We start from the raw sequence: 22,590 nt of genomic DNA, 5'->3' as shown, positions 1-22,590 counted from the left end.
TAGATTTATAAGCTCTGCAAGGAATCTCACCAGACACCAGGTCTGCTCCTTTCCTGTCCTGTGATCAATCCTCTCTCCAGAGGTGCAGGGCTGCCGGGTCGAACACAGGGAAATGCACCACTGAACACCATGCTGCTGCTGCCACTGCCACTTAGTGAGGAGAGCAGAGCGGGGAGACTCGAGGAGATGAATCAACATGGTTCATTTCTTTGTGAGGAGCTCTTGCCCTGTCCTATTTCCATCCTGGAGGCAGCCCCTGCAACCCTGCTTCTCCTGGAAGGCACATAGGCATTGCAGCCTGAACATGAAAGGGAAAGGGGTGAAAGTGGAGGGGACAGAGAGAAAGAAAGGCGGAAAATCCTCCGGTGAACAGAAACGGAATGTGCGAGCCGTGCGTCAGGGAGGAGCCGGCCCGCGGAGCGGGCAGCAGCGGCTGATGCTGCGTTAGCGGGGAGCACAAACGAGAGGCAGATGCTGGGACCACAGCAGCGCCAGGAACTGGTGCCCAGCCGGGGCAGGGGCTGAGCCTGGCTCCCCGCCAGCCCCCGGGTGCCCTTCCCGAGAGCGGCTCCTGCCGAGGCTCGCCCAAGCAGCTCCGAGGCCGAGCAGCAGCCACCGCTGCTGATGCTAATGGAATTAAACATTAATATGCTAAACAGAACGAGGAGCGAGAGAGGGGCTTGGATTTCTCTAGGTAGCAGACATGTCTGAGGTTAATGCCTGCCAATTCTCATTTGCTCTGCCATGTCAAAATCCATGTCCTTATTAGCCAGCCCATTAGTCCCCCGAGGCCAGTAGCCCATTAGTCCTGTCCTGGTCCTCGCCAGCACTTAACGCTCTCAAAGAGATTCGCTCTCACCGCCAGGCAGAGTATTCACAGCAGACCTGTTCCCACCTGGGAGCCTTTGCAGGGGACCAGCCTGCGGCATGACAAAACCAGCCTCAAACAAAATGCTCAGGGAGTGCTGGTTTTACTTCTCCCACCGCGGTTTGGTGGCAAGCGGGGTCACCCTGCCTTGCTCTTTGTGCTCTGAAAGGTGAGGTGGCTTCTTCACCTTCCTCCTCCAAAACATTTTGTGTCTGCCCTTACTCACTCATTGCTGACTTTACATTATGGATCCTATGGAACACGAAATTTATCTTCTATTTGCCTATAAAACACCACTGTGTACATAATTAAAACTAATAACTAGCAGGCATAACTATTAGAGCTAAAAGACCACAAATCTCATCAGGCTGTTAGTTCCTGAAGCTCAGAATCTGCTGTGTGTGGGGTCAGAAGCAGTGAGAGCTCTCCAGCCATGGCTTCACTGACCAGGAGCTCAGAGCACCGCAGCTGAATCACTCTGCACCTGAAAACAGCTTGGCCTCCTCCCTCTCCCCTCCAAAAGGCGAGACTTGCTGTCAACAGTTCACTAGTGACACCTGGGTCATCATCCCCGCCTCACAGGTGGATAAACGAGGCGTGCAGGGCTTGGCCCAGGTCAGGCAGCAAGCTTGGAGTGCAACCCAAATTTTCTGCAGTGCTCCTATTTCATGGCCTTAAATTAATACTGATATAAGACTTTTTAGATTAAAAAGGTGAAGAGTGCCTTCCTCACCTCCCGTCACGAGGGGAGCTACTCACTTTCATAGTTTTCTTACATTTACATACCAGGCCACAGCAGGGAAATAAATTTTCTCCTCCTGCAACCATGACAGTAAAAGGTCCAAGTTCAGTCTGGAGGCACACACTCAGTGTGGATGGCTTCCAAAAGGAGATAGCCGAAGACACTGGGGATAGGAAATTTGCCATACCTCCAGAGTAAATATTCTTCTACCTCCAGAGTAAACAGGTTCCCCAGATGGGATCCTGTGCAGGCAGGATCCTTCCATTTATTTCTATTCCCAAGTGTCAGATGTAGCAAAACACTGAAGCAGTTACTTACCTTTAATCAGGAGCATTAGTCGCCCCATTGAAGTCAATGGGACTTCTCAGGTGCTTAAAGCAAAGAATGTGCTCCGAGCACGCTGCTAAGCCAAGGGAAGTGGTGGCTGATGAAGACAGAGAAAAAGCAGTCGACAAATGAACCAGAACCATCTGCAAATGACTCCCAACTGGGCAGGCTCCCTTCTATTGCTTCAGACTGCTTTGCTTGCTGAAGAATTTTTCATTATGAATACAGAGCTCCTGCTGCTGCTACTGCTTTTAAACGGTGCTTAGCAATGCCAAGCCCTTGGGGTACTCCTTAGACACAGCGTGAGTGAGCCGCCTGCTCACTGCTCAGGCACCTCCAGCCCCAGCCTGGGCTGGTCAGTGCCGGAGAGGTCAAAGTAATTTGGTCTGAATGGAAAATAACCCCATAGCCACCATAAGGGGAATGCTTGATGGATGCACTCCTACCTGAGTTAGGCTGGCCCAAGCTCAAACCACGGCCCAAACACACTGGTGAGGTCTAGAACATCATGATGAGCTCCCAAAGGATGGTTATGAAGAAGGTGAAGGGTCTGGAGGGGAAGCCACATGAGGAGCAGCTGAGGTCACTTGGCTTGTTCAGCCTCGACAAGAGGAGACTGAGGGGAGACCTCAGAGCAGTTACAACTTCCTCAGGAGGGGAAGAGGAGGGACAGGCACTGATCTCTGCTCTGTGGTGACCAGTGACAGGACACAAGGGAATGGCCTGAAGCCGTGTCAGGGGAGGTTCAGGTTGGATATTAGAAAAAGGTTCTTCCCCCAGAGGGTGGCTGGGCTCTGGAAGGGGCTCCCCAGGGCAGTGGGCACAGCACCAGCCTAACAGAGCTCAAAAAGTGTCTGACAACACTCTCAGGCACGTGGTGTGACTCTTGTAGCTGTCCTGTGCAGGGCCAGGAGTTGGGCTGAGGGTGCCTTCCACCTCAGGATATTCTCTGGCTCGATGTCCTCCAGGGCCAGCTGGCAATCACACTGCGGGGGCGAGCACCACGCAGCTCTGCATGCCACAGGGCGCTGTCATTTCTCCTCCCTGCTGGAGCTGAGTCTGTGTGAGGGCACCTTGAGAAACACTTCCCCACAAAGTGTTCTCGGAATGTTCTCCCTCTCTGCCTTCCTGCTCCATGGAGTGCATCCCCCACGTTTAGCACAACTCAGGGAGCAGTTCGGAGGTGGCACGTGGGCAGGTAGATTTGTGTTCTGAGGTAACTGCTAACCTGTGCTCAAATGTGAGCCTTGCAGGCTGCCGTGGGGAGGTGGCTGTGGACACCTGGGAGTGAGGGTCTGCAGTGAGAACTGCGCCTTGCTCAGCCACCCGTAACCCTGAGAACGAGCTCCTGGTGAAAACAGTTCCTCCTAAAAGCTCAAAATTCATGGTACAAACAAGCCCTTAAAAATTCACCATTTTCTGCAAGTAAACTACCATGAAGTATTTACAACTTTCAAAGTGAATCTGAATGCAAAACAATCCTTCCCTTTTTCAGGTGAGAAGTTTCAGAAGCTCTAGTCCTGGAGCTGTTTTCAGAGCAGCTTCTGCAAGTTCTCCATTGCTTTTTAAAGACATTATAGGTGGCAGTTTGATTTTTATTAATTATTTCTATCGCAACAAAACATAAGGCTGATCTGATGATGCTCTTATATTGTGTAGGAGTAGCAAATAATGAGATTATCAAGTTGTGTACTGCCTCTGAAATGCTGTATTTGGGACTTGTAACATGTGTTGCAACATACCCTGTAGACAGTATTTATCAGAGCAATGCAAAAAGAATCCATAATATTCAGCTGGCTGTTGCTGCCTCCGTGATGTGATTGCGATGGGAATTCAGCAGGATGAGTTTGAGAGCCCTCCCCACAAGGACCACACACGACGACCACCACGGACAATAAAAATTAACTATCAGCCTGTTCCACCATGTGTCCTTGGACAGAGATGTAACTCACAGACCTGACAAAGGCCCAGTCCTCATCCCTGGGGCCGGCTGGGGGTGACCTGTCACATCCTGGAGGAGCTGTTCTGGCAGTGACCGCTCCCCTTTGCTGCGAAGTCACCTGTCCCAGCACCCGTGGAGAGGGTGTGACTGCTGGGGGCTGCCAGCTCCAACCCCTCCCAGACCAGCTGAGGCGCAGCAGGTTCTCCATCCCCCTCAATCTCTGCAGCCAGCACCAGCCCTCATTATCAGAGATGCCCACATGCCAGACAGGAGATGGATATCTATTCCAGAACAGGATCCACTAGGCATGAAGGGAGAGAACTGCTGACAGAGAGAATATAGCTCACTGTTTAAATCCCACTTTAAAAAAACGTCTTTCTTAATAAAATTTCCTTAGAAGAGACTCTCTTGTGTACACAAAGCCGTGGGGAGATTTCCCAAAGGGTACAGCAGAGATTACAAGATACAGCTTAGGCTGGAGCATCAGGGGGTGGATGCTTTGAACTCAGGGGGTTTCTAAAAGCACGAGGGAAATTATTCCAGAGTCGGAGTATTTCACAACGTTTTAATAGGGGACAAATTACTCATTTTTTCCACCCTCTGCAGATCTGCCCAAAGAATCACAAATATTTTTCCTCCCTCAAACCATTCTCTAGTGAGAGTGATAACAATACATCCCCAATAACCTCACTCCACCTGTAGATCTCAAAGCACTCGATAAAGTTTCACAGGTCTACATGAGAGCTGTTTTCCAGGGGCAGGGAGAGGTGAAGTGACTTCACTAAAGACCTAACCCAAGTAGTCGAATCAAAAAAATCCCTTATTATAGTAGCACAAAAGCTTTGTTTAAGATGCTACAATTTGACATCATCCCAAAAAATATAATGCTTTAGGGCATGACTCCACAGCCATTAACGTTTGTGTAAGGCTTTCCATTGACATCCGTGGAAGCTGGGTCTGGCTTTTAAAAGCTATCCCTTCATCCACTCAGACAAGTCTTTTTTTTTTTCCTCCCCATTTGCAGTTGATGTTCTCCAGCCTGTTTTCTGGAAAGCGACGACTTTTCCATTTTCACATAGAGCAACTTTATTTCCATGGTACGCCAGTCTGCTTGGGATGTCATGGCGTGGCTCCCAGCAAACACTAACGTGACATGACAGGCAGATGCAACTCACCGCAGCAGGACAAGCCAGGGAAGTAGTTTAAAGCAGCTTTATTCCAAGGAAATGTGATGGAGAGGGAGGAGAGAAGGGGAGGACTGAATCCCCCATTTCTGCTTCCAGAGAGACTTGAAGTTTTACAGCCACGTTTTACTGCCAGCACAGCGCCATGGCCCCAGAGCCACTGGGGACAGCGAGGGCACTGTCAGCTGAGCCAGGGACAACTGCAACAGCCCAAGCCAGGGTGACATGTCTCTCTGCTTGATTTACCAGCTCACAGTCACACAGCCAAGTTGTGTGCAAGCTCTGGTTTGCCTCTCCAAACACCCAGGAGACATCGTCTAGCAGAGGGGCAAAAGGAATAAATGATGTCGCCTGCCCAGGCTGTAATGCCTTGGAGTGACAGCAAGACACTGAAGCACAGGGGCGAGTGACAGAAGGAAGGGAACATCCACATCTGTGATGGCACAGAATGGCTTGTGGATGTCCAGGAGGGTGAACTCATCACCCAGATGGGCTAAAGCAGGGAGAGGAGGGTAGGTAGAGGCTGGGTGCCTCCTCACCTCCCTTCACTGCCAGCTCAGGAGCTGGTGGTGACACGTGGCAGGTGTGAGCAGCCCCCACAGGCACCCCCTGCCCTGCTCCCTCCACCCTCTGCAGAGGATCTGGCCCAGCCAAGCACCCTGGCTTTGGTCTCACAGCAGCCACGCAGACTTCTTTGGGAATATTCCCCATCATCCTTCATTATCTCCCTGTGTGTGTTACCCTGCTTTCCCACGCCAGCCTGAGACACTCCCAGCAAGAACAAGTGTTGTGTCAGGGCTGAAGCAGCTCGGGGCAGCTTTGGATTCGAGCCTGCCTTCACAAGGTGTGGTATTCCAGACACACACAAGGCACCACCGCTCCTTGGACAGGGTGAGTATTGGTGATGACCCCAGAGCCTGCATTAATTCATTTGCAGCGATCCACAGGCTGGAAAGCAACCCTCAGCTCCAACAGGACGCTGGCTCAAGTCCATGAACATCAAACTGTATCTGCAGCATCCAAGCTGTCCCCATCTGTTACTGTGACTGGGAAGTTTACAGATGAGAAGCCAGAAAAGTTATAAAGTACAAGGCTCAATCCCTGCTCTTCTGCAGCCATGCAGGACACGTTTCACTTCTCACTCTGTGCATAATCTCACCTGTCCCCCCAGACAACCAACGCTGCAGGAACATCAGCACCCGTGCAAGGCTGTCAGCACGCCCTGCTCAGTGACAGCAGAATTAAGGTCAACTCACACCTTGCAGAGCCCCAAACACGTACTTTTCAGAAGCTTCAAGCAGGTTGAGATAATTAATATCAATATTTATTCATGTTCATTAATATCCATTCTATACAGCGTGGAACACAGTCTCGAAATCCTGCAGAGTGCTCTCCTGACTCTCTCAGAAGGCACGACTGCTTCTTCCAGCGAATTTTGCAGGACTGTGTCTCTCCAGCCCTGGCACCAGGAGAGCCATGGGCTGGGTGACGCCCTGCTCACTCTCCCACCTCCACCTGAAGCGCGACCCTCTCCAAACCTACCCGGGCACGGACATCGCTGTGAGGTTTGTGGCTCCCTTGGGCTGTACAAAGCCTCCCGGGAGTTGGTAGCTGCTTTCTCCGGGGGCTCTGGGGGCCTGTGAGGTGTCCCCGGCGGTGGAGGCAGCGGCGGTGCCTCCTGCGCAGCCGCTCGGCAGCCGCGGAGCAGCCGCTGCCCGGGAAGGGTCGGTGTCAGGATGAACAATGACTGCGTGGCAGCGCTGGGAAGCAGCACAACAGACTCTCAACACAGAAATTACTCCAGGCACAAAGAAAACACCAACAAAGATCATACTCAACAAAGAGAGGCAGGAATTTCACAGCAGAAGAGAATAATAGAGACTTTAAAAGCTGCTTTCATTTCACTTTGCAGCTCTGTCCATGAACAGTCGGACTCGAGAAACGTTAGGGCTTGCAGGTCACCAGGATTTCCTCATTTATTGCTTATTTCTTATATAAGCTCACTACAAACACAGGAGTCCTCGTCCTCTTTGCATTGTTTGGAAACAGCGAGACTGAATGGGATCTTTTCTCTTCCTCTCGTTCTCCTCTGAAGGGCTGCAGTAATGAGCAGAGGATGTAGTTCACTTCTCTGAGAGGGGAGGCTATTAGAGCTGGTGCTAAACACCCACATCAGAGCGGCTGCAAAGCAGCGGCTCCCTCCTCTCCTCCTCCGGGAAGTCACAATCCAGCAGCTCCACTCAGGAAAGACAAAGAGGAAGGCACTACTAAAGGACGCTGCCGAAAGGACTGACTGCTCCCGGTCCCACGCACGAGCAGCTCCTCTGCACGCAGAGGTTTGGCTGTGGGGCTGGGGGTCAGCCCCAGGAGCTGGAATGGGCTGTCTGCAGGGAATGCCACAGGCACTGTCCAGATGGATGCCGCCTGATGCCAAGGAATTCAGGTTCTCTGAAAACGCCTGTCACAAGGCCAGGCTGAGATCTGCTGTGACCCTAAAGAGATTATCACCTTAAAGTAGGTTAGTGTGTTAATAAATTAATTATGCATGGAGGTAGCCAGTTGTCTGAGGAGAGAAGGATTAAAATTACCTCCTAGATAAATCAGGAGCAAGACATCCTGTGGGAAAGGCAATGAAAGGAAGATCTGAACCCGAAGGATTCCTGCAGGAAACCCAAAGATGAGCCCAGAGGTGAGACCTGCCCTGTGTGCCCACCACTGGCACATGTGCCTTGGTGGTGTCGTGCCTGGAGTCGGCATCCTCCGTGTTCAGTGCCTGCCAGAACCACCATCACCATGGTCAAACCACGTGGGAGGACATGAGCACTGGAGGTGATGCCAACCTGCAGCTAAAGCTGCCAAAAATTCAAGGGCTGTCACCGAACACTCAGTGGGATGAGATAAACGCTCCAGGAGCACCTCGTCCCTCCTCCCCCGAGAAGCAGTGATTACTAAGGACATTTCCATGAGCGGTGTATGATCTTTATTTTTTCATGCACAATGACCTTTAAAAGTACTGGCTAAGCTATTTGCATTGCCTGGCCCAGAGTTCCAACAGACAGCAGGAAGACGAGCATTAACCTTAATGGCTAAATCACTTCATGCCACCGCAAAGATGGAACACTCCCATGAGTCGGCAAAAGACTGTTTTCATTTGATTATCTATTTAAGCAGCAACAAGCACCTCTGAAAGCTCAAAGTTCCAAGCCTCCCAGTGGTTCCCTGGTTTTCTGGAGGGGCAGCCCAGGAAATACTTTGGGATACTTTGGGAAGGAGGCAGGACACCTCTGAAGGCAATGTCCTGGGATGAGGTGGGGTGGGAGAGGCCGTGCCCCAGTACAGACACACTGCCTGCTGTGAGCGGCTCCTCGGCTCCTACCAGGCAGGAGCAGGCGTTGGAGAGCTGTGAATCCAGGTTTGACCCCCAAACCACCCTGTGACACTGACTGAAGGTTTGTGACTCCTTGGAACTGGGATCTCACACTTTCTTTTCAGCAACACAGTAATGTGTAAGTTACATACATATTGAGAGTACAGAAGCAGCACAAAGAGGCGTAAATAATATCACAGTGCCCTCAGCACGTGACTTAGGTGAAAACACCTGCTTTGGAGTGGGTTTATTTGTGTGTTCATACACGCAGAGCCCAAAAGGTGTAAGCAATGCTGAAATGAATCCCTAGAAATTGCCGGTGGCAAAATGTTGTGTGTTATTCAGCCAGCTCTGATAATTAAAACCTCCCATCCAGTCAAGGTCAAAATGTGGCCCTCATCCAAGCATATGTACTGCCATGGAGAGGTTTGAACTGATCCTAGGAGATTCCCAGAAGGGGTCCATTTGCTGTACCTCTGACAGGCACACAGCCACCTCCAATCACACGGCTGTTTCCTAGCAGCTCCCAGAACTGCTCTGCGATGATTTTGGAAGGAAGATAAGAGCGGATGCTACAGAAATCACACAGCCCAATGTGTGTGTGTGGGGGTGTGTGCTTCGACCCCGCCGGGGCACCTGCTCGAGCCTCTCCCCCCTCATCACATCAGCTTTAATGACTGCTTAGAATCAGACCTTGCAGAGGTCACAGCACCCCTAAGCCACAGCCAGTGCTTTAATTCCAACCTGGAGTGCTGTCATTAAGCTGCTGATGTCACCTCTCCCGGCTTGCAGCCCCCCCAGCACTGAGCAGCACCTCTCTCTCCAATATCCGTGTGTGCAAGGAGAGCCATGCTGCTGAAAGCACGCAGAGCAGCAGCCCTCACCTCTGCCTGCTGCTGGCTTGCTTCTCCCTCTCAGCCTCCCAAACCTGGGCTGTCCGGGACAAGCACATCCCCAAGAGAGCTCCAGACGGCCGAACCTTCCAGGCTCACAATCCGCTCCCCCACAGACAACAGGGATGGTGGGAGAGTTGGAACTAGGTGATATTTAAGGTCCTTTCCAACCCAAATCATTCTGTGTTCTATGGCACTGTACCTGACCCAGCCAAAATGCAGACACAAGATGAGTCCTGGTGATGAGTCCAGACCTGGACATGGAGGGGTGAACGTGCCCAGGGGATGTGCAGGCACCTGGAAAAGCTGGCTCCCTGCCCGAGAGGTTGGGGGTTGCTGGCAGAGGGCACAGGAGACACTGGTAACAACTCCAGTGACCAGGGCAAGATTTGACACAGGACATCTGTCAAAGCCCTCGTACTACAAACTACTGGAGAGGAAGCATGTGATGGTATTATTGGAGCTTGTATTGTGCTGCTGAGCAGTGCTATTCTTCATGTCCTTTTGTCATTTAAGAGAGACTTTTGTGACAGCATTTGCCTATCTCTTGTAATTCCGTGCAGGTTTGTGAAGTGCCCTTTTTTTAAAAAAAAAGCCATACATTAGATTTCCCCATTCTCATTTTTCATGATGTACAATACTGTCTAAATCAGTTTAAGATCAGGCCTGTACATCATCTCTGGAAATGAATACAAATACCTCTTATTCCAGTCAAATTAAATAATCAGGAGCTACAGTGGCCACTTGCATATTGAATATGAAGAAACACAAAGCCTGGAGGTTTCTGCTGCTGTGAGAACACCCACACTGCAGCCTCTCCATCCCATGGTTACCACCCCAGGGAGAGCCAAGGCTGGCACTGCTCCAGCCGGGAGCAGAGCCGTGAGGATGATCCCAGCCCTGTGCCAAGGGCTGCACCCACCAAACCCACAGAGGCACAGCCAGAGCAGGAGCCCCAGTGCTGCGGGAGCCAAGGAGCATCTCCAGTCCCTCCACAGGACAGCTGTGTCCTGCAGCAGCCTGGGGCCAGGGGTGGTCTGCAAGGGGGTCCTCAGGAAGCCCCCGCTGCACCTCTCCTCCCTAAAGCCAAAGGGAGGCAAACACCGAGTGCCTCATCAGCAGGTTGCCAAGGACCTGGGTGCTGCCGCCTGTCACATTTACGTTTTTGTGTTCTCTCAATCCAAAACATAACTTGGACCTTAGTGTTCACTATCAGCCACGCCTGCCTGAGCCAGCACAGGCTGCAGGGGCTCCCCAGTCCCTTAGCCCCACAAAGGGCAGTGCTTCCCCTCTCAGGACCAGGACATGGCCACTCTCCCTGCCCAGGAGCAACCACCGGCCAGAGGGTTCTAAGGAGGAGCAAATGCCTCACAGCAGCCTCCATGGAAAGGGAGATGGTGACAGCACACAGTGCCCCTCTGGAAACCATTACCTCCTTTAATTAGCTGCAAATATTCTAACTGGATGGAAAGAGGAGGAGCAGGTGTGGAGCTCAGCAGAAGGAGGCTGGGTGGGCTGCAAGTACTGCCCCCCAGCTATTCCTGCCTAGAGCCACGGGCATCTCTTGGCTGCCAAGTGATGTGAACCTTTCAGTGGGCAGTGAGCATGCAGGGCACCCTCACCTTTCACTGACCATCACATCTGTCCCCATGGGGCAGGGAGCACCACAGGTTTTGCTGGGCAAACCCTATCCCTGTCTGCATCCTGCATCTCCCCAGCTTTTGTCCCTGGCTTCAGCAGTCAGCTCGGCCACCCAGCTCCTCGCCCATGTTTTGTATGCCCAGCCATGCCTGCAGCCATCGGTATTAGCCTCCTCCTTTGGCTGCTACAGCATGATTTTGTTTGGGTGATGGAAGCTGAATGCAGTAGTCAAGGCTGACACGTAACACTGATTGATATATTGGCGCATAAGAGTTTTTATGTTACTGGCAAGTGACTATCAGGCAGTGTGACTAGCTGCCTGCCCCTTTTCAACTCACCAGTGAAAAAATAAAAAGTAAAGCAGCAGTGGATGTGACAGGAATGCTAAAGGAGATGCTGCCCTGCCAGCAGGCTCCGAGAGTGGTGCCTGCCCCAGCCCCAGAACCTGTGGCACAGCCCGAGGGCAGGAACATCTGCCCACCACAGCCATGAGGAGCCCAGTTCCAAAAGGAAGGTGGGACCTAGAGGTAAAGGAGGTGTTGAAATTTGTGCTTGGGATGAGCAGGACCACGAAGGCTCAGGGCCAGCTGCATCCTGCCCTCTCCCTCCTGAAGATGGCCAAGCACACCTGTGTCCCCTTGTCCTCGCTGAGAAGGACCCAGGGCATCCTCATCAGAAGAGTTCCTGGTCTCGCTGTGCTGGCACCACCACTCAGCCCTGCAGCCCCAGGGAAGCAGCAGCTCTCTCCTGCACTGCCCAGCTTCCCAGCAGCACCAGCCAGGATCAACCAAGTCAGAGTCCCAGGCAGCGAGTGAGGGAAGTGGACTTAAGCATGGGACTTGAGTAGTAGCTTTTATGAGCTTTGCACAAAAAAATATGCCTTTATAAAAGCTTAACAGCAGGTAGGCATAAGGCCATGAGAAACAGGGAGGTGGTAATGGTCTTTTGAAAGTAATTCCTTTCAACCATAAAACCAAGACTTGATGAAAATGATAAGCCATGGGACGAGGGTGCCTGACAGGGTATTAACATAAATGCTCAAGTAGCAGCCACTGCGGCCCCGTGAGCCGGGGGAATGGGGGGAATTCGCAGCCTCGTCAGCCAACATGGGGAGCTGCTGCACAAAGAGCCCCATCAGGAGCACGGCAGCAGTAATTAATTGTTTGGCCAGAAATTGGCCAAAATAAGCCAAAATAGGCCCACCTGTGTGAGCTGCCCCTCCTGTCCTGCACCCAGGGAGAGGCAGGACAGGGAGTGGTGCTGGGAGTGAGAACTACACCTCTTCCCATCCCATCTCATCCTGGCAGAACACACATCACCCTGCGCTTGCAGGAGAGCAGATCTTGTTTCTACCTCATTTACCTTCTCTGCATTTTCATTCTCCTGGTCCCTGGGGGACAAGCAGACATCCTGCAGAGAGGGCTCTTAGGAGATGGTTTCCAAATTCAGATCACCTTTCATCAGGGAGATTTTCACCTCCTCCAGACCATGGTGTTCGCAGGCTGGGGCAGCCTCTGCACCCTGCACTGCCCACAGATCTCCCCCTGAGTGTTCCCTGAAACACAACTTCTGACAAATGGATTTCCAGGACTCCAATGTCCCCTTCCCTTACAAAACTAATATTCCAGTTCACTGGTGTCCCCGCCAGCAGGATACGATTTGGTTGCACAGTCTATTATGCTCCAGAACGTGAAAGGTCAGGCTTAAATGGGATTTTTCATTGTAAAAGTCACCTACATGAATGACACACAGTACCACCACAAGGCATTTGTAAAGCAGACTTCAGGATTATGGATGCACCATTTACTTCTGTTTACCCCCCAAACAGGAAAGGAAAATATTTGCCTGTCCCAAGCCTTAAGCTTGAGAAATTTCCTGGAGCTCTGTCGACTTTGGTGTCAGGCTGTCAAATAAACAGGAATGCAGGGAGCAATAAACACAGTGGGATTGAGATCCTGCCCTGAAGTTTCATTCCACCTTGGCTCCACCCAAGGGGATGAAGATGCTCTGTGGTTGGGTCCAGGTGCTGGTAAACTGGGATGCTGCAGGTGCCAGGGCCTCGCCATGTGAGTGCACACGGATGGGACACGTCCAGTCTGACCACACATGAGGAGATGTAAGAGCCAAGTCAGTGTGTACCCCAGTGTGTTCCCCTCACTGCTCAGCAGCATCCCAGCCCTTCCCAAACCTACCCTCCCTGGGTTTAAGCCCCATCTCTCTGTACCATCTTCCATCTTTCTCTTCACGCTTCCAATTTTTACTGCCAGGATGAAAGGGTTTTGAAAGCAGACTCCTCTGAGGACTAAGGGAAAAAAAAGGATCAAGATGTGAGACTCAAGGGGAGAGGGGAAAGGTTTTGGGGACAAAAGAACAAAGGCACTTTGGCCTTTCAGGATCATGCGTCCTGCTCTGCCTTACTGCAGAAGATCCAGAAGAAAGGGAGAGCCCTTTCAGTGTGGAAAAGCAGAGAAAGGTTCAGCACAGAGAGCAGCAGGAGTGAGAGCATCCCCATTATCTGACAGAAGTAGAAATAAGACTGGGGGAAAGAATGACTTAAAAATAAAAGAAACATTAAAACTGATGTTTCCTGGAGCACACGTGTGTGTTTCCTTCCAGGAGGAGGGCATTTGGAGGGATAAGCAGGGTTAAAGAGCCTCATTCATCTTCCCCTTACAACTGTGCTGACTCAGAACCTGGTCAAACAAGTTTAATCTTTTTAGCAACAACAAAGAGAAGTGGAAGGAGGGTGGAAAGGAGCCAGCCTGGATGGGCAAAGAGGGAGAAAAAGAAAGCACAGAAGAAAAACTTCCTTTTTACAGCTTTTGGTTGTTCATTCCATGGCAGAAATCCGTCCTGATAAGCTGAGGAAGAAAACCAGTGGTGTTAGAGTTGTGGTGCTCTGACTGTCCTCCTCCCTGGTGCTGTCCTGCAGGATGGACAGTGGGCACCTGGTGAGGACAGCACCAGTGCTGCTGTCCTGAGCCCAGGGTGTGGGGATGGTGGTGGGAGGGTGTCAGGGCAGTCAGAGGCAGGGTGAGGAGGAAGTTTGAGGGGTCACTGGTGGGGATGGAGCTGGAGTCCCCTTGTTCCCGAGCTCACACACTGACAGTGGCACACGGTGCCAGCCCTGTGCTGGCAGCCCTGGCATCCAGCAAAGCTCAGCTTCACCTCAGCCCTGAGTGTGTTTGAGCTCCCTGGGCCAGAAGAATATCAAAGCGAGGTAAAGAAACTGCTCTTGCCTTTTTTTGGAGAACAGCATGAGGACATCACCGTTGTGTCTTTTGTGAAATGGAGGTGTTCATTAACAGCACTGCTCTGCAAGGAAAATGGCCATCACGACAGGAGAGAATGCTTTAAAAAATCAAATGCACCGTACAAAATAATCCTACACTGGCTGGAAGATGAGGTCTTTTTCATCCTTAATTTCTGTAATTCCCAGTCATGCTGAGTATGATGCATCCTCATTTATAATGTAAGAGTTAAGGCTGGGGCAACAATTATTTTCAGGATCCTATAATCTCAACTGTAAAATTTCACCCCAGGCTGAAAATGAAAGAGCAAATCCTTCACTTTGGCATGAGCTGTGTGAGACACAAAGCAGTTCCACTGCTAGCGAGTTACGCAAATATAAATGCACATTAGATTCCCCACTTAACTTTTTTTTCTGATCTTGAGCCAAAAATAAGATCTGAACCGAAGTATGAATTTTTCATTGCATGTTTCTGATTCAAGATGTAAAAACAGACTTCCGAGGCTGCGAGCCTCTACCTGTTTCCCCCACCTCCAGAGCCCTGGAGATGTGTTTGCTGAGCACACACCCTGCAGACAGCCACGCTGTCTGGCTGTGCTGTCGGCTGCTGCAGAGCCTCTCTGGAGCTGCTCCGGATCCCTACCTGGCTGCACGCTGTCAGGCAGCTTCAGAAATTAAAGGGAAAAAAGCCTGGCAAATGCTGAAAACACAGCCCCCCGTGGAAAGGTCTGTGCACAAGCACAGATCCCGGCTCAGCAGCCAGCGTGCCTGGCACCATCTGAGCCCAGCCTGGCTCTGAGTTGCGTTGTGCTGAGCTCTCCTGCCTCAGCCACGCTGTCTAGGGAACATCCAGCCTTGGAAGGGAGAGTTTTTGATGGGAAAGCCCATGCTCTCCCAAGTCTGCTGGCCTCCAGACCTCAGCAGGCCATCTTTGGCTGGAAAAGGGGATGCTCTGACGTGAGTGTGTTTCGCAAACTCAGACACGAGCCCTGCAAAACACACCAAGCACTGAAATGGTGAGAGACTGGGGATGGAATGAGCAGGAATCCACATGGATTGATGCCAATGGCAGGTCTTCAGCACATGCCACCAGAAAACACCCACACGTGCAGGGACACCTGGCAGACCATGTGGGTCTGCTCCTTTGGCTTGGTTTGACTATTTTTTCCTTCCTTTGTCTTTAGGGAAAGCAGCATTCCCTGTCATGGATCACTGCCCAGCAGGCTGGGCAGGACAGGCAGTGGAGCCTGCATCCAGAGTCGCTGCCCACCCATCCCAGCCCAGGGACACAGGAAAGGAGCCCGACAAAGGAGCCCGAAAGGACTGAAGTACTTCTTTTGGTCATAAAATCTGATGGTGCTATGACAGGCTGGGGAAACATCAATTACCATTATTGTTGCTCTGGCCATTAAAAAGAGGAATGGTCTCTGCTCTGGAGAGGTCTGCCCTGGTCTGATCTGGGAAAGCATCCCAGGACAGCCCTTAAGCACTTGCTTAAAATTCAGCTCATGTCAAAGTGTCTCCCTCATTTGGGCTGGAGTAAGCAAGCACTTAAGGGATTTTTTTTCTCCGAGCGGAGACAAACCAAGGCCACACAGACACAGAGCTGGGAGGAAAAGCAATAGGGGAGGCTTTTCCCTTTCAGAGCACCAAGATGCTTTGAAAGACAGAAAGACTGGGTCTGCAGGGGAGCCCGTGCCATGGACAGGAGAGGACACACGGCAGATGCATCTGCAGGCCACGAGGGAGAGGGAAGCACCGAAATTCTGTGCAGCTGCACACAGATGTGGGTGCAGCTGTGCTGCAGGGGCACAACCTCATCCCCCACACCTGCACTCACCTCAGCTCAGGCAAGCATGCCCGAAATGACCTCCAGGCAAAATCCTTCACCATCTTCATCTTGAGAGAGTAAATGGCAGATCTAAACCAGCCTGGCTGACTTACCTGGGTTGGGTGGTGGCAGGGGCTGCTCCATCTGCAGGCGATGGGAGCGGCAGCCCAGCTGGTTGTGGTGAATAGCAGAGTGGGCCTTGTCCCAGTACCTACAGCACTGGCTGAGGAGTGGACACCCCATCCTTGGGCACTGTGCAACATCTCTGGTGACACTTGTGGTGTGAGAGGGAAGTCAGACACCAATTTCAACCTGACTGCAGTATTTACACACATGTACATAGGGCTGAGAGATGACAGAATTATATAATTTGCTTGGTACAGATTTGCTGCTCAATTTTGCAAAATGTAGCGTGTGATGCAGATTGCTATGAGTGTTTGTTTTTAAATACCAGATTAAATGGGCACATAAAATTACCGTAGCCTTGAGCTGATCCATTGCTCTATGACATTTAACGTTGGGTTGCATCAGTCATGCCATGTTGCATTGCATCCCATAATGTAATGTGACATGACTGATGAATCCAGACCTCCTGCTCCATCACCAGGGAAGGCTCACCAGCCTGAGAGCCATCACTTGGGCCAATGGCGCAGCTGGTGCTGCCACGCTGCTGCTCCTGCGTGGGCTCCCTGTCCAGAGCCCCCCAGGATGTGCAGACACACGGGAGGGATAAGCAGGGTTTTTGGAGCCTAAACATGCCATAACAGGCTTTTCTCTCTTTTTAACTCCTTCTCTTGGCTCTGGAGTTGCTCAACAATGTGCTCGTCTGGTGCTCAGCACCCTCGGCCCTGCCTGGGCCCCGAGGAGCCCTCAGCACAGGAGGGGTTGAGCCGCCTCCGGGCTGGCAGAGGGCTGCACACCCTAAGTGGGCTGCCGAGATGGGGATGGAAATCCACACTAAGCTGCAGGGAAGCAAAATGGATTGGAGAGAGCATTAGCTAAATCCCTCAGTGAAAGGAGCAAGGGGGCTTGCTGTGCAGCTGATGCTGCCTTTGAAGCACAGGAGGTAACGCTCCTCCTCAGACTGGGAGGGAAGAGACTGCCTGGGGACCTTGCACCAGCTGGATGGAGGTGGAGGAGAGAGGACAGGTGCTCAAGAGGCAGCTAGAGCTGCCAAAGGGTGCCCTGCACCTCCTCTGTCCTAAGCATGCTCTGAGAGGGAGGCGAAGAAAATCACAGAGTTTTTTGCCAAACCCATGAAGAGACGAGGGACCACTTCGCACACCAAGTCCACCTCCTCAGGCCCAGCTGTGCTGCAATGATGCAACTCATCACTCTCCACGCGGTGGAAATTCTGCGCCTACACCCCGGAGGCCTCACCTTCACCCCCGCTGCGGCTGCAGCCCCGCCTGGGATGCTCAGCCCCCACGGCTTCCCTCTGCATCCCACCTGCCTCACGCTCCTTCTGGGCAGAGCCTGGAAATCAGATCAAGGAAATGATCTGTGCTAAATATAACCTAGATATAACCCTTTAAACTGCCAGAGAGGCAATCAAAATTACGATATTTAGGGATTTGCATCAGTAGCTAAACGAAGATTATCGTATTTAAATTAGCAGGGGAAGGAAGGTCCATCCAGCAGGGACAACACAGCGGGAGCCCCACTCTGACCACCCCTGCCCAGATCAGCCTCTTCCCAGCAGAGCCAGGCCCCAGACAGTGTCCAGGCTCACTGCCCCGGCCACACTCGGCACAGAGACAGTTAATTGGAGTAAAAAGGGAACGGGTGAAGGAAGCCAAGTCGGTGTTTAGTTCTTGGAACCAGCGCTATCCCTGACAGAGCGTGCACAGCTCCCTCCCAGAGAGCGGCCAGGCGCATTCCCTCAGACAGCACTAAATGAGCACGATTTATCCAGCTACTACCACTCACATAATTTTTTTGCAGATGATTATCCCCAGCATGTGCCACTCTGCCTGGACACTTGGCAGCAAGGACACGGCCGGAGCGGAGTCAGCCTGGTTCTGACCAGCACACCCACAGCAGCACGCAGTGATCCAGCCAAACACGTGGTGGGGAAGGGAACGGGCATCTCACTGCACCTGCTGGGTGCTTGCTGGTCCTCACCCAGTGCATAAAATCTCCTGGAGTGACAGGGCTTAGGCACCAAAATGTGTGGGGAGCCTCAGCCCTGCTGAGCCCAGGGATGTGGGCTGGGATATGGGAGCACATCCTCTGCTACGTACGTACACCCCAAACCACAGCAGGAATGATCCATGGAACATCAAACACTGAACCAGGAAATTTCCCTCTGCCCAGCATGGGGTTAAGCTTTGAAATATCTCACCACAGGATTTTACAGATGATTAAAATTTACTCGAGTTCAAGAAAAGAAAGGAAATGAGTAGGAGAAAATTCCCTCGTGGGCTGAAGCATCCCAACCCAACCCATCCCATTCCAACCCATCCCTTTCCAGCTCCTCCAGCCCACCGCAGCGCTGGGGGTGGTGAGAGCCCTCAGGGAGGCAGCGGGGCAGTTTTGCCTCTTCCTACGCGCTTCCCAGGGCTGTGGCCAGAGCCCCTCCCAGGCTGGCTGGCCCTTTGCTATGACCTGTTATGACTGCTCTTAAACCCTTAAAACAGCTTAGTTTAAATGTCAGTTTAAATCCCTGGGAAGAGCACATCCACAGCCGGCTATCGGGCTCGGCTGACAGCAGGTAATTTGTTATGTTGCCGTAACACGATCCTATCTCCGGCCAGCCCTCCGATGCTAACATTAGTTTTGAAAATGGAGTATGGGCAGTCCAGACAGGAAAGGCTTTGAAAAACGTCTCCCAGGACAGAGGCACTGCCATCAAATCCTCCAGGACATAAAATCCCTCCTGTCGCTTTATCCTCAGCAAAGGTGGGGTTAAACATCCCTCTGTGATCCTATATGGACTGGTGTGGAGGAGCTGGGACTAGATGATCTTTAAGGTCCCTTCCAGCTCAAACCATTCTACGATTCTCTGTTATTGAATCCTCTTCCAAGAAGACTTTCAAGTCTCCCAGTGCTGGCGGGTGGTGAGGACTTGGGGACCTGTCCAATGGGGCTGGGCTGCCCACGAGCACAGCCACAGCCCAGCCCATGGGCCCAGCTCTTTTCTAGGATTCTCTGTAAATAAAACCTGTTTCTAAGATCTCAAACCAATGAATTTCCCCAGTGGATCTTTACGAAGTTATTTAGCTGAAGCCTCTCCGTAATTGTGATCGATTGAGACAATCGTCCCGGCTGTGCAGTGGGCAGCAGCAGGGAGAGGGGATAAACACGGACAGCGGCTCCAGCCCCTGTAACAGATTTTATTTACACCAGGGACATTCATCAGGGCACAGCAGCCTGAGAGGCCAGTCCATCTTCAGCTCAAGGGGGAGCAGTGGTGGAAGGCACAGCCCTGGGAAGGAGCCTGTGTCAAGGGCTGTAGAGAGCCAGGCTAAGGATGGCAGCCTTCCCCTTGGGGCAGCCAGCAGGTCTGAAATGGCAAAGGCACCGATCACCCCAGATGACTGCAGTGATTTAAAAGCCTCCCAAATCCAATCCTTTAAGGAACAAGATAGAAAACTGTAGCAGTACCAGGAAAAATAAGTGGCTAACACCCCAGCTCCTGAGAGTCAGCAAAAGGGAACAGCAAGGAAGCTGCTGTGGCACAATCTGCAGTAAGGTTTGATTCTAAAAGAGAAAGAATTAAATGTATAATTTTACACAGCACTTAAAAAAAATCTATTTTCATTTTCAGAGATTGGATTTCCTTCTTGTCCTTCTCCCAGGTAATTTTCTCTCTACTAGGCCTTATGCTGGTGATTTCTCACCATGCTTCCAGCAAGTGTGAATGGCGAGTTGCTTTGCAAACTCTGTTCCCTCTAGACTCAGATTATTATTCGCTATTGATTCATTGCATCCATCCACAAAGATGCCGACTGCAAAATATCCAGGAGCAGTACAAGAAAAGCAATACAAAATACCATTAAAAATGTAAAGAGCCAGCCACCCAGACAAAGACACGGCATATGAGGAATGGCAGCATTGGCAGGCTGTGGCACTGGCTCCCAGCTCCCCTTCAACAAACCCAAGGGAATCTGAGGCAGAAGAAGAGCAAGACAAAGCTGGTGTCTAATCCTGACTTTGCCCACAAAAGCGTTCCAGGGAGTAAGGGCAGCAGCCCGGGGCAGATGTAACAGCAGCAGGTCCAGCTCCTCCCCAGTGCAGCCGAGAAAGGCAGCACATGATGCTGTGCCTCACGGCAACAGGGAGAGATCCCGAATTTCCTAAAGCCTGGTCCCAGGTATCCCACCCTGTCTTCTAGTGATCTACAGCAAAAGAACTTCCCCCCTATGCAGCCCCACACTCTACAACTGCGCCAAACCACGGATGATGCGAGTTCCTCACAAGAGACCGCACTGAAGGACCTGATTGTGAGAGGACCCTCAAAATCAGACTTGCTGAAAATGCAGGCAGGATGCCAAGGGACTGATCCTTCTGCCATGTCTTTGGGGACGTGAGGGAGCCTGGCTTTCCCCTGGGCAGGGCTCAGGCATGGGAACTAACCAAGACATCCTCTCTCTGGGCAGGGCAGCAGAAGGTGTTTCCCCGCCGCCCTCGCTCCCCCAGTTGCAATCCAGATGTGCAAGTTACAGCTCGTCTTTGCAGCCTCCCCTCTACAGACTCCACTGTGAGCAGCACCTCACAACGATGTTCTGAGGGCACTAGAATTTCCCCATCTCCTTTCCCCTGTGAACCCTTCAGGGTTTGCGTCGCATGAAAGAGAAAAGAAGAGGAAAAACAAATGGCTCACTGCATACTCCAAGCAGAAAAACCTACGTACACAGGGCACACAAATCATCTAATTCAGGGCTTTGTTTGCAGGAGTTTAATATTCATAATGCACCTATTTTAATTTTAGTGCTACCCATGAATATAAGTGAATAATTGCAGCTGATTAAAGACAAAAAAGAAAGGAAATGTTACCACTGAGACAAACAAACACTGACTGTGTGGTAAATAGAAACACTCAAGGATTTAATTCCCTGGATAAGAGGTGGGAGGGGGCAGTGAGAGCAGAGAGCTCCTGCCATAGAATTCCTCAGAACTGATTGCAGCTCGTGTTCCTGGTTGCACCTTCTTACTAATAATTTACAGTGCTAACGCAGTTTTTGCTGCCCAAATGGTCTCAGCCCCAGTGTAATGCTGGAAGTTTTTCTTTTCCTATCAAACACAAGACTGAATTTGTGTGTTCCCTCCTGCATTCCCTTCTGCAGCAGCTTCCACTGGTGGTTCATGTGCAGCTAAACTGGGCAGGCTGGGACCACTTCAGCTGGGCAAAGGGAGAGCAGTGTCCAGGGGATGGGAGCACTGGGAAAAAAGTCCCTCTCCCTCCAGTTTTCCATGCAGTTGTCCCTGACATCCTCACACCTTGGAGTGGGGAGGTGCCACGAGCACTGGGAGATGCTCTGTGCCCCCCTGCATCCCTGGCCCCGCATGAGGAGCACCCACAGGTCCCTCTTCTCTAGGGCACCAAAATGAAAGTCTCTTTGTCAAGCAGCAGTCTAGAAAAAAATACAATTGATTTTCTGACTTCTGGTCAGATTTTCCACCAAATTTAACACCCTACATGTCGTGCTCAAAATAGAGCTTCTAAGAGAATAAGGCATGTATTGTTAAGGTTTATTTTATTATACAATATTACCGCCATTCGAGATAGATTGTATCCCCTGGCAGTTTCAGAAAAGTTTTTTCCTTGTATTCATTAGAAGGAAAATAAAGTGCTTGCAAAAACTGGGAAATCCCCAATTTCAGTTAAATTGAGTGCATTTCAGGGACTTCACCTTCAAGAAGGCAGCAAGATAATTTACATTCTGACCTAGATTTCTAACCCAAATGTATTTGCCTGAATGGGAAATGACATTTCATTTGCTCAAGGGTTCTATTTATTTAATTAATTATCAAGGAAAAGGGATGGAGGGAAAGGCTTTCCTTCTCAGATCTCTACCAAAGAGTTGGGAAGAAATGAGACTAATTCTCTGGTCACATGTAAGTGGGGTGAGAGTGGTCCCTGTGAGGTCAGTGTGCCCACATATCTTCTCTGTGTGATACCCAAGTCCAAAATGTGTGCTGAAGCTCAAGTTCTAGGGTCAGTCAGTGCTTCTGCCCAGTGGGACCTCAGCCCATGGACACCCTGTGCTCTGGTCCATGTGGCAGCAGGAGCTCAGATGACAGTGGCAAAGCCCAAAGATATTTGGGGTTATACAAGGCACTTCACAAATGTTTCCAGAAAGCTGGAGTCCCAAACAATGTGAAATCAAGGTTTTTGAATGTAGGAAAGGATCTCCATCTAGGAAAAATACTATCCCCATCTATGGGAGAGTCCATGAAACAGCTCAGAAGGACCTTCAAGCACTGAACAGCTCCCCTTCACAGCCTGGGAGCCTCTGGATTTCTTTCCCAGCTAATTCAGCACTGAGAAGGGCCCAGAGCTGCTGTTTTGCAGGATGGAAGAGAGCAGCAGCCAGCAAAAG

This window comes from Corvus cornix, chromosome 4A (assembly GCF_000738735.6).
Source record: "Corvus cornix cornix isolate S_Up_H32 chromosome 4A, ASM73873v5, whole genome shotgun sequence".
Classification (NCBI taxonomy): domain Eukaryota; kingdom Metazoa; phylum Chordata; class Aves; order Passeriformes; family Corvidae; genus Corvus; species Corvus cornix.
Note: the sequence above shows the minus strand (reverse complement) of the source record.